Source organism: Balaenoptera physalus (genome assembly GCF_965194825.1).
Source record: "Balaenoptera physalus genome assembly, contig: HAP1_SCAFFOLD_1307, whole genome shotgun sequence".
Classification (NCBI taxonomy): domain Eukaryota; kingdom Metazoa; phylum Chordata; class Mammalia; order Artiodactyla; family Balaenopteridae; genus Balaenoptera; species Balaenoptera physalus.
The window spans coordinates 110,529-119,303 of NW_028125489.1; the positions used below are offsets into that span (position 1 = coordinate 110,529).

Sequence of the window (8,775 nt, forward strand, 5' to 3'; positions counted from 1 at the left end):
CCCATGCGGGACAAGTTGGCGTCCCCCCCCGCCCCACCCCGCGCCCGGCCAGCCGGCCGGCCGAGCCCCGCGCACTCACCTCGCCGCGAGCAGCGCAACTTGCGGCGGCGCCGCCGCCCCGAACCTCCCTCCGGCCGGCCGTCGCCGAGCCCGGGCCGTGCCGCGGCCGAGGAGGGCCCGGCACCCGGAGCAGCCGCGCGCCGCCCCCGCCCCGCCCCCGCCCCGCCTCAGCCGAGTTCCCGTGAGGCGCGAGCGCTGGAAAGTTTCGGATGCCGAATGGCGGCCGAATGGCGGCCGAATGGCGGCCGAATGGCGGCCGAATGGCGGCCGAATGGCGGCCGAATGGCGGCCGAATGGCGGCCGAATGGCGGCCGAATGGCGGCCGAGGGCGCGGCGGCGGCGGCGGCGGCGGCGGCGGCGGCGGCGGCGGCGGGGCGGCGGCGGCGGCGCTGGCGGCACCTCGCTCCCGAGCGCAGAGAGTGCGGGGGGGTGGGGGGGGCTGGGGCGGGAGCGGTGGCGGCGGCAGAGGGCGGGACGGCAGGAGGGACCGGCACGGGCAGTGACCTCCGGGGGGAGCGGCCGCCAGCGCGCCGACCCCGGCCGGGAGGACTGCCAGGGAGGCCGCCTCCGCCGCCGGGCCGGCCCCTCCCCCCACGGCCCCCAGCCCGCACCCTCCCCCACCGCCGGGGAACGGGAGCCCGAGTCCTCCCCCCCGACACACCCCCCACCCACACGCCCGGGGGGGAGGGGCGCGTCCCAAGCCGGTCCCTCCCCCACGGAGGGTGAGGCCACCAGGCCTGCCCTCCCCCACAGCCAAGAGGGGGAGAGTCCGCCCCCAACACAGCCCCTCCCCCAGGGCTCCAGGGAAGACTCGCGTCCTGAGCCGCCCCGTCCCCACGGCGGGGGAACCTGCAACCCTCCCCCGTCCCTCACCCCTGACTCTGCTCTCCCCGCCGCGCCCGGGGTGGCTGAAGGGAACCCGGGTCTCCCTAGTGTATCCGAACCCCGTCCCTTCCTCGTGGCCTCCATGCGGGCGGAAGGAGACGCAGGCCTGTGCCCACCCCGTCCCAGGCCCGGACCCAGCCAGGAGGGGACAGGAGCCCGGTCACCAGCACCGCGGTTTCCAGGGGAGGGGGGAACCGGGCCACCGCTCTGTTACCCTCCCCCACCTCCAAGAAGCAGCCGCCCAGCTGCCCTAGCAGAACCCCTGCAACCTGCCTGAGGACGCCGCTTCCTCAAAATCGGCGGCCGGCAGGGCACCCCAATGGTCTCCTCCCCTCCCCGGAAAAGTGGGGGCCCAGGGGGGAGCCTCGACCTTTGCAAAATGCCTCCAGCGAAGAGCCGGCAGTGCGTGGGGAGAAAGAAACTCGGGCCCAGCGGGGTGGAGGCTCCCGGCGGGGGCAGGGGGAAGAAGCCGGGCGCTTGGGCCTTCTCACCCCCGCCCCCGCCCGGAGGCGTCGGGCCTCGGGCCCCAGCCAAGTGCTAAGGTTGCCGCAGCTCGCTCGGCCCAGCTCTGGTGAACCCGAGGCCCCAGCGCTCCTGCCTCCCCTCCTGCTTGGCGACAACTGCCCCCCACTCGAGGCCTGAGTTCACTTAAACAAACATCTGCACCCACCCGCCGGCACCTTGGGTGTCTGCTTTGCCGAATATTTTAGAATAAGTTTGCCCCTCCCTTTGGCGTATAAGGAGCTTCGCCCCAAGAGCCCAGTACACACTCAGCGTTTTACACTGGCACCTCACTTGCTCCTTGCTGGGACACCGGGCCATTTGCTGTACTGGTTGTGCAGAGAGGGGGCCCGAAGTGAGTGTTTAAGGGGCTGGTCCTCCATCAAAAAGGCAGACTAAAAATTATGCTGCCAAATATTGCTGTGAAACGTCAGTGATGTAAAACGACGGTTGCTGCACATTATTATTAGAGCACATCAATAAAAGATACACTTACACAGTCTCCATAATTGTGAATCAGCAGAATAGATTTTGCCTTATTTTGTATCAGTTGCCATTCAAGGCCCCCCAAAAGGACGTGGTGGGACCTTCCCTTGAGCTTGCCCGTCGTTGCTCCCGGGCTCCCTGGGCTTGTGAGGACTGATGCTGAGGTATTAACAGGCAATCGAAAAACCAGGGGGGCAACAGAAAACCCGAGCGAGTTCCTGATGCAACCCTGCCCGGGTTACACGTGCTTCCCTTCCCCCGCCGCCTGCTGATGGGAGCGCTGCGTTTTTTCCGCCTGTAGGGTCACATTGTGGTTGATTGATTCTCCTTTCGCCTTGCTCAGTCATTCAGATTTGGAAAGTAAATAACAAGTTGACAGCATTACAGCTCTCGCCTTTACTGGGACACGGCCCCCGGCTACCGCACACTCTCGAGTAGCCGCGCAGCCAAACTGGCCCTCTGGCTTGCCAGCCGTGCTTGTCCTTAGCCGCTTGGAAATTCCGAACTGAACACCATGAAAAGGTTCCTTGGTATGTTTTGATTACTTGGCAGACGCCAATCATTTAAAGTATGAGAAAGTGGTGGAAATCCTCGCTTCCAAACTAGGACCCGGTGTGACCACTTTTTTTACAGCTGGTCTTCCGTAGCTAACAATGCGAGGGAGCTTGGAATCCATCTTGCCTGTTTGATCGTGTCCCAATAATCCCAACGATCTTCTTGCAAGTAAGGAGTCGAGCACTTTTACCACAGACTCCTAGGAGCCCCCAGGGACTCTGTAAGACCTCAGACAGGAAACGCGACCCCCTACATTTATCCTAATAACACCGAGAAATTCCACCTTCTGAATGCTAGACGGGTGGTAGGAACGTGTTAAATTAGACTATTTTATTTCATCTGTTTTGCAGATTTTTCGAATGGTGTAAGAAAAGAGGAGAAAAAGCACATTAAAGTAGAGCAGGAAAGGAGCTAGTGCGTTCTGACAAAAGTATAAAGGTTAATTTGGAGGCCGTGAGCAGCAACGATCTACACAGGTATCCACTGCACAATATCTATATTCCAAACAAGTATTTTTGGTTGCTGACTGCAGGGGGCTGGAATACAAGAATCCGCTCGCAACAAATGCTATCAGTATTCCCCCTAAACAGTAGCCAAATGTTTAATAAAAAGGCAGCAGGAACCCACACAAATATAGTCAACTAATTTTTGACAAAAGAGCAAAGGTATTTCAATGGAGAAAGAATATCCTTTTTAACAAATGGTGCTGGAACAACAGACATCCATAGACAAAACAAACAAAAAAATTAATCTAGCCCAGACCTCAAGGCTTTTCACGGAAACTAACTTAAAATTGATCATGGGCCTAAAAGTCAAAAGCAAAAACATAAAACTCCTAGAAGATAATGTAGGAGAAAATCTAGACGACCTTGGGTTTAGCAGTGAGTTTTTAGATACAACACCAAAAACATGATCCGTGAACAAAAAAAAACTGATGAATTGGACTTACTGAAATTAAAAACTTCTGCTCTGCAAAAGACACTGTTAATGAAAAGACAAACCACAGACTGGGAGATATATTTGCAAAATCCATATCTGATAAAGGATTATATCCAAAATATGCAAAGAACTCTCAAAACTCAACAATAAGAAAACAATACAGAATAAAAATGGGCAAAAGATCTGGGAAAAAAAAACTCACCAAAGAGATATACAGATGGCAAACAAGCATATGAAAAGATGCAGAATATCACATATCACAATGAAAACGCACATTAAGACAAAATATGGGGAATTCCCTGGCAATTCAGGGGTTAGGACTTGGCGCTTTCATTGCCAGGGCTGTGTTCTGTCCCTGGTCTTGGGACTAAGATCCCACAAGCCACGCAGCTCGGCAAAAAATCAAATGCTAACAGGGTGCTGAGCAACAGGAACTCTTCCGCGTTGCTGGTGGGAATGCGAAACGTAAGACCACTTTGGAAGACAGTTTGGCAGTCTCTTACAAAGCAAAACATACGATCCAGCAACCATGCTCCTAGGTGTTTACCCAACTAAGTTGAAAACTTATGTCTGCACAAAAACCCGCACAGGAATGTTCAACAGTTTTACTCACCAAACACCGAAAGCAACCAAGATGGTCCTCAGTAGGTGAATGGATAAACAAACTGTGGCACATCCACACAATAGAATATCATTCTGCAATAAAAAGAAATGAGCTATCAAGGCATGGGAAGACAAGGAGGAACTTTAAATGCCTATCACTAAGCGAAAGAGGCCAATCTGAAAAGTCTACATACTGTATGAGTCCAACTCTACGGCATTCTAGAAAAGGCAAAACTGAAAAGATCAGTGGTTGCCAGGGGTTCTGGGGATGGAAAAGAAGGGACGCATATGGGGAACACAAGGGATTTTCAGGGCAGTCAATGGATTCTGCATGATACTGTAGTGGCAGATACATGACATTTTGCATTTGTCCAAACAGGTAGACCTGTACAGAAACGGAAGTGAACTCCAATGTCAGCTGTGGATTTTATCAATATTGATTCATTCATTGTAACAAATGTACTACTGTTACACAAAAGATGTTAACACTGGAAATGGTGTGTGGGAGGAGGAAAATTGGGAACTCTCTGTACTATATGCTAAACCGTTCTGTACATCTAAAACTGCTCTTTAAAAAAAAGTCTATTATTTAAAAAAAAAAAAAAAAAGACAGTAGGAAGAGGTGTTAAACTTCTCGTGAGAATTACTGCCCAGTTTTCATGGAATCCAATATGTAATTTCATCGAGGCCCATCTAACGGCTCCTAACACATAGGCCAATATTTGTTTGCATGACTGGCCTACTCAGAAAGGCCTGCGAGTCCAGGAGTCGTGTGCTCCATGCCGCAGTGGCCTCTCGGTGATGTTTGCAGAGCATGTCTCAGCTGTGAGGAAGCATCTGCCACAAGCTTCTCGTGTGAAACAAAGAAGAGGGGTATGCTCGCCAACTTCACTTACAACCCTCTGGCCGAGGTTTGCTTTGGGGCTTGCTTCTACTTTTCCTCAGGGAGACTGGAACCGAAACTACAAAGGGAGATGGTTGTATCAGGTGGTAGCACGTGGTGAACGCACTTGGAGAAGTAAACAGGAGTGAGGACAGAGATTTCCATCACCTGCCGTGGATGTGAGATGAGGTGGGTGGTCGCCCCTTCTGCTCCCCTTGACCTGGGTAGGCATCCAGTCTTTTTTTCAAGATAGGATGAATTGTGTCTCCCGCCTCAAATTCATATGTTGAAGTCCTAACCCCCAGCACCTTAGCATGCGACTATTTTTGGAAAGACAGCCTTTAAAGTAGTAAATAAATCAAATGCAGTCATTAGGGTGACCCTTCCTTATCCAATCTGACTGGTGTCCTTATAAGAAGAGGAGACTGGGACACAGACATGCACAGAGGGAAGACCGTGTGAAGACACAGCAAGGAGGGAGGACTCGGGAGAAACCCACCCTGCCGACACCTTGACTTGAACTTCCAGCCTCCAAGACTGTGAGAAAATAAGTTCTGTTTGTTTCTCATTCTTTTTGGCTACGCCGAGTGCAGGATCTTAGCTCCCTGATCAGGGATCGACCCCGTGCCACCTGCATTGGGAGTGCAGAGTCTTAACCGCTGGACCGCCAGGGAAGTCCTAATAAATTTCTGTTATTTAAACCACCCAATCTTCGGTGCTTTGTTATGGCAGCACGAGCAGCAAATGCATGTGAGTTATTGCTGTTTCTTTTCTATTTGGAATGTCACATTCACTTCACATCCTTTGAATACTGAAAACACCTCACATTGGGCATGGGGATGTTCGTGCACAGTGTCGAATTTGATCCTCCCAGTAATACTGGAGGGCAGGGATTTTTATCTCCAATGCTCAGAGTAAAAGACTTGGCCCAAGAGGTTAAAGGATTGAGAGGAGGGGGTTTGTAAGCACTTCTACGCCCCAGACCTTCTTTGGCAAGTTACTGACTATATTGATTACCACTGCATAAATACATAAAATAATATACATAAGATTACAAGGAAACTCGATTCTGTAAAAATGTAGTTAAATTAAAAAAAGAAATTCCAATGTCATAATACATGTGCTTCTTTCTCAGTACTTCCAATCATAAGCTCTAGAGGTGGTACTAATAACTTCTGTCATTTCAAAGTAGTGGTGGGTACAAATAAAATCTGCTTCAACTCTAACCTGCTCTGAAAATACATCAGACTTCTCTTGGTGACAAATTGGTAACAAATCAAAGATACAGTTAATGCTACTGTCATCTCCTCTATAGTCATAGTTGTCAGAAATGCTCAATTTGGGTTAACTGCAGAGGTTTTCCCCATCCATGTTCATGGACCCCCTGCAATCTCTCCCTGGGACCTTCCTGCCAAGGGAGGAAGTGCAAGCTGCATCCCATGACTCTCTATGGCCCTTCTGCCTACCTAGACTCATCCATGCCACCACCATGGACCCCCTCCCATGGCTCATGGGCCGGGACCCTAGAGTGAGATGACTTTAAGGGGATGCCAAAAACTTACTCATCCAGATAAGTAATACGTGCTTCCCTGGTGGCGCAGTGGTTGAGAATCTGCCTGCCAATGCAGGGGACACGGGTTCGAGCCCTGGTCTGGGAAGATCCCACATGCCGCGGAGCGACTAGGCCCGTGAGCCACAATTGCTGAGCCTGCGCGTCTGCAGCCTGTGCTCCACAACAAGAGAGGCCGCGATAGTGAGAGGCCCACGCACCGCGATGAAGAGTGTTTATTTTGACAAAATTCAACACCCATTTATGATAAAAACTCTCCAGAAAGTGGGCATAGAGGGAACCTACCTCAACATAATAAAGGCCATATATGACAAACCCACAGCAAACATCATTCTCAATGGTGAAAAACTGAAAGCATTTCCTCTAAGATCAGGAATGAGACAAGGATGTCCACTCTCACCACTATTATTCAACATAGTTCTGGAAGTCCTAGCCACGGCAATCAGAGAAGAAAAAGAAATAAAAGGAATACAAATTGGAAAAGAAGAAGTAAAACTGTCACTGTTTGCGGAAGACATGATGCTATACATAGAGAATCCTAAAACTGCCACCAGAAAACTGCTAGAGCTAATTAATGAATATGGTAACGCTGCAGGATACAAAATGAATGCACAGAAATCTCTTGCATTCCTATACACTAATGATGAAAAATCTGAAAGAGAAATTATGGAAACACTGCCATTTACCATTGCAACAAAAAGAATAAAATACCTAGGAATAAACCAAAAAAGAAAAACAAACAAAAAAAAAACTGGTAAATGAAAACAACATTTAAAATTGTGTTGTCATTAGAGTATACACAAAGTAATTGAAGCTGTAGGTATAGAAGTGATTGCCTTGAGAAGACATGTATAATAAGGAAGGAAGAAAGGAAGGAAGGAAAGAAGGAAGGAAGGAGGGGAAGAAGGAAAGCAAGAAGGAAGGAAGAGAAGGAAGGGAAGGAAAGAAGAGGTCTTCAAAAATAGGGAGATTTAAGTGGCATTTAAGTAAACCTGCCAAAGGGAGCAGTGGCAATCAAGGGACCTGAGTATTAATTAGGAATGACTGATCACGTGAGTCCCATGAGGGTAGGGATCACATCTGCTTCTCATTTCTGGAGCAGAGCACCTAGCACAGTACCTGGCCAGTAGATGCTCCATTCACAATTGTCCAGTGTTGTCCGTGGGGCAGGAAAGCTACAAATACCATTGGCTGCGGCAACTGGGTGACTGGGGATGTGTGCAAGCTGGATGGCAGGCAGTGAGTAAAGAAATGAATAGGGAACAGAAGTGCCCTTGACCGGTGGGGAGGGCCGCGTTGTGCACCCCTCTGCTCTCGCTGCAGGGAGATGGCTTAGCGACTTCTCCTGGGGAGGTTCCTGGCCTCCATAATCTGCAGGAAGCCCTCTCAGAGTCAGTGGGCGCCCCTTGCCTCCAGGGCCCTGCAGACCCCACAGCGCAGTCCTAATAACCTAACAGTAACACCCAGCCAAGCCCAGTCAATATACACCACCAGAGTCTGTACAATGACCTTTAACATCCAGGATGGACCAGACTTTCAAGACTGAGTTGTCAACAGTGAGACACCAGTGGTTGTGGATTTCCATGCACAGTGATGTGGTCCCTGCAAGATCCTGGGGCCAAGGTTAGAGAAGGTGGTGGCCAAGCAGCATGGAAAGGTGGTGATGGCCAAGGCGGATATTGATGACCACACAGACCTCGCCATAGAGTATGAGGTATCAGCTGTGCCCACCGTGCTGGCCATCAAGAATGGGGATGTGGTGGACAAGTTTGTGGGCATCAAGGATGAGGACCAGCTGGAGGCCTTCCTGAAGAAGCTGATTGTCTGACAAGCAGGGAAGCGTCCTGACTGCCCCTGCCCACCTGGGCCCCGTGGTCCCGGGGGACCCAGATAGAACTCATAGCCCTTCTGTGCCGGCCCTTCCTACCTCCTTCCTCTGCCTGGCCCCTGTGGGTCCGTGCTTTGGAGACCAGGCCTCCAAACACAGGAGCCTCAAGTGCTCCCAACCTGGCTGACCGCCAGGGTGGCCGCCCAAGGAGCGGTGCCGCCACCGAGCTGGGACAGCCGTCTCCTCACCCACTCTCTGCTCCTTCTAGGGCTTGTTGCCGTGCTCCCAGGATGCTGGGACAGAGTTCCGGGGCCAGCCTGCAGTAACAGCTTGGTCTCCCTGCTCCCTTCTGATCTGAACCCCGGTGCCTGGCTCATCTGCCTCCTGCATTTTTCTTTCCTGCTGCTGTTTTGTAAAAAAAAAAAACAAAAAAAAAAAACAGAAGAAGCAAAAAAGAAACCCAGG

General features: G+C 51.4%; 1 pseudogene across 1 annotated transcript; it reads left to right on the top strand.

The window, feature by feature from the left end:
* Positions 1–287: 287 nt before the first annotated feature.
* Positions 288–8,310, top strand: LOC309653851 (thioredoxin, mitochondrial pseudogene; annotated as a pseudogene). The gene is made up of 2 exons: positions 288–293; positions 7,819–8,310. The product of its transcript is annotated as a thioredoxin, mitochondrial pseudogene (transcript).
* The last annotated feature ends 465 nt before the right edge of the window (positions 8,311–8,775 follow it).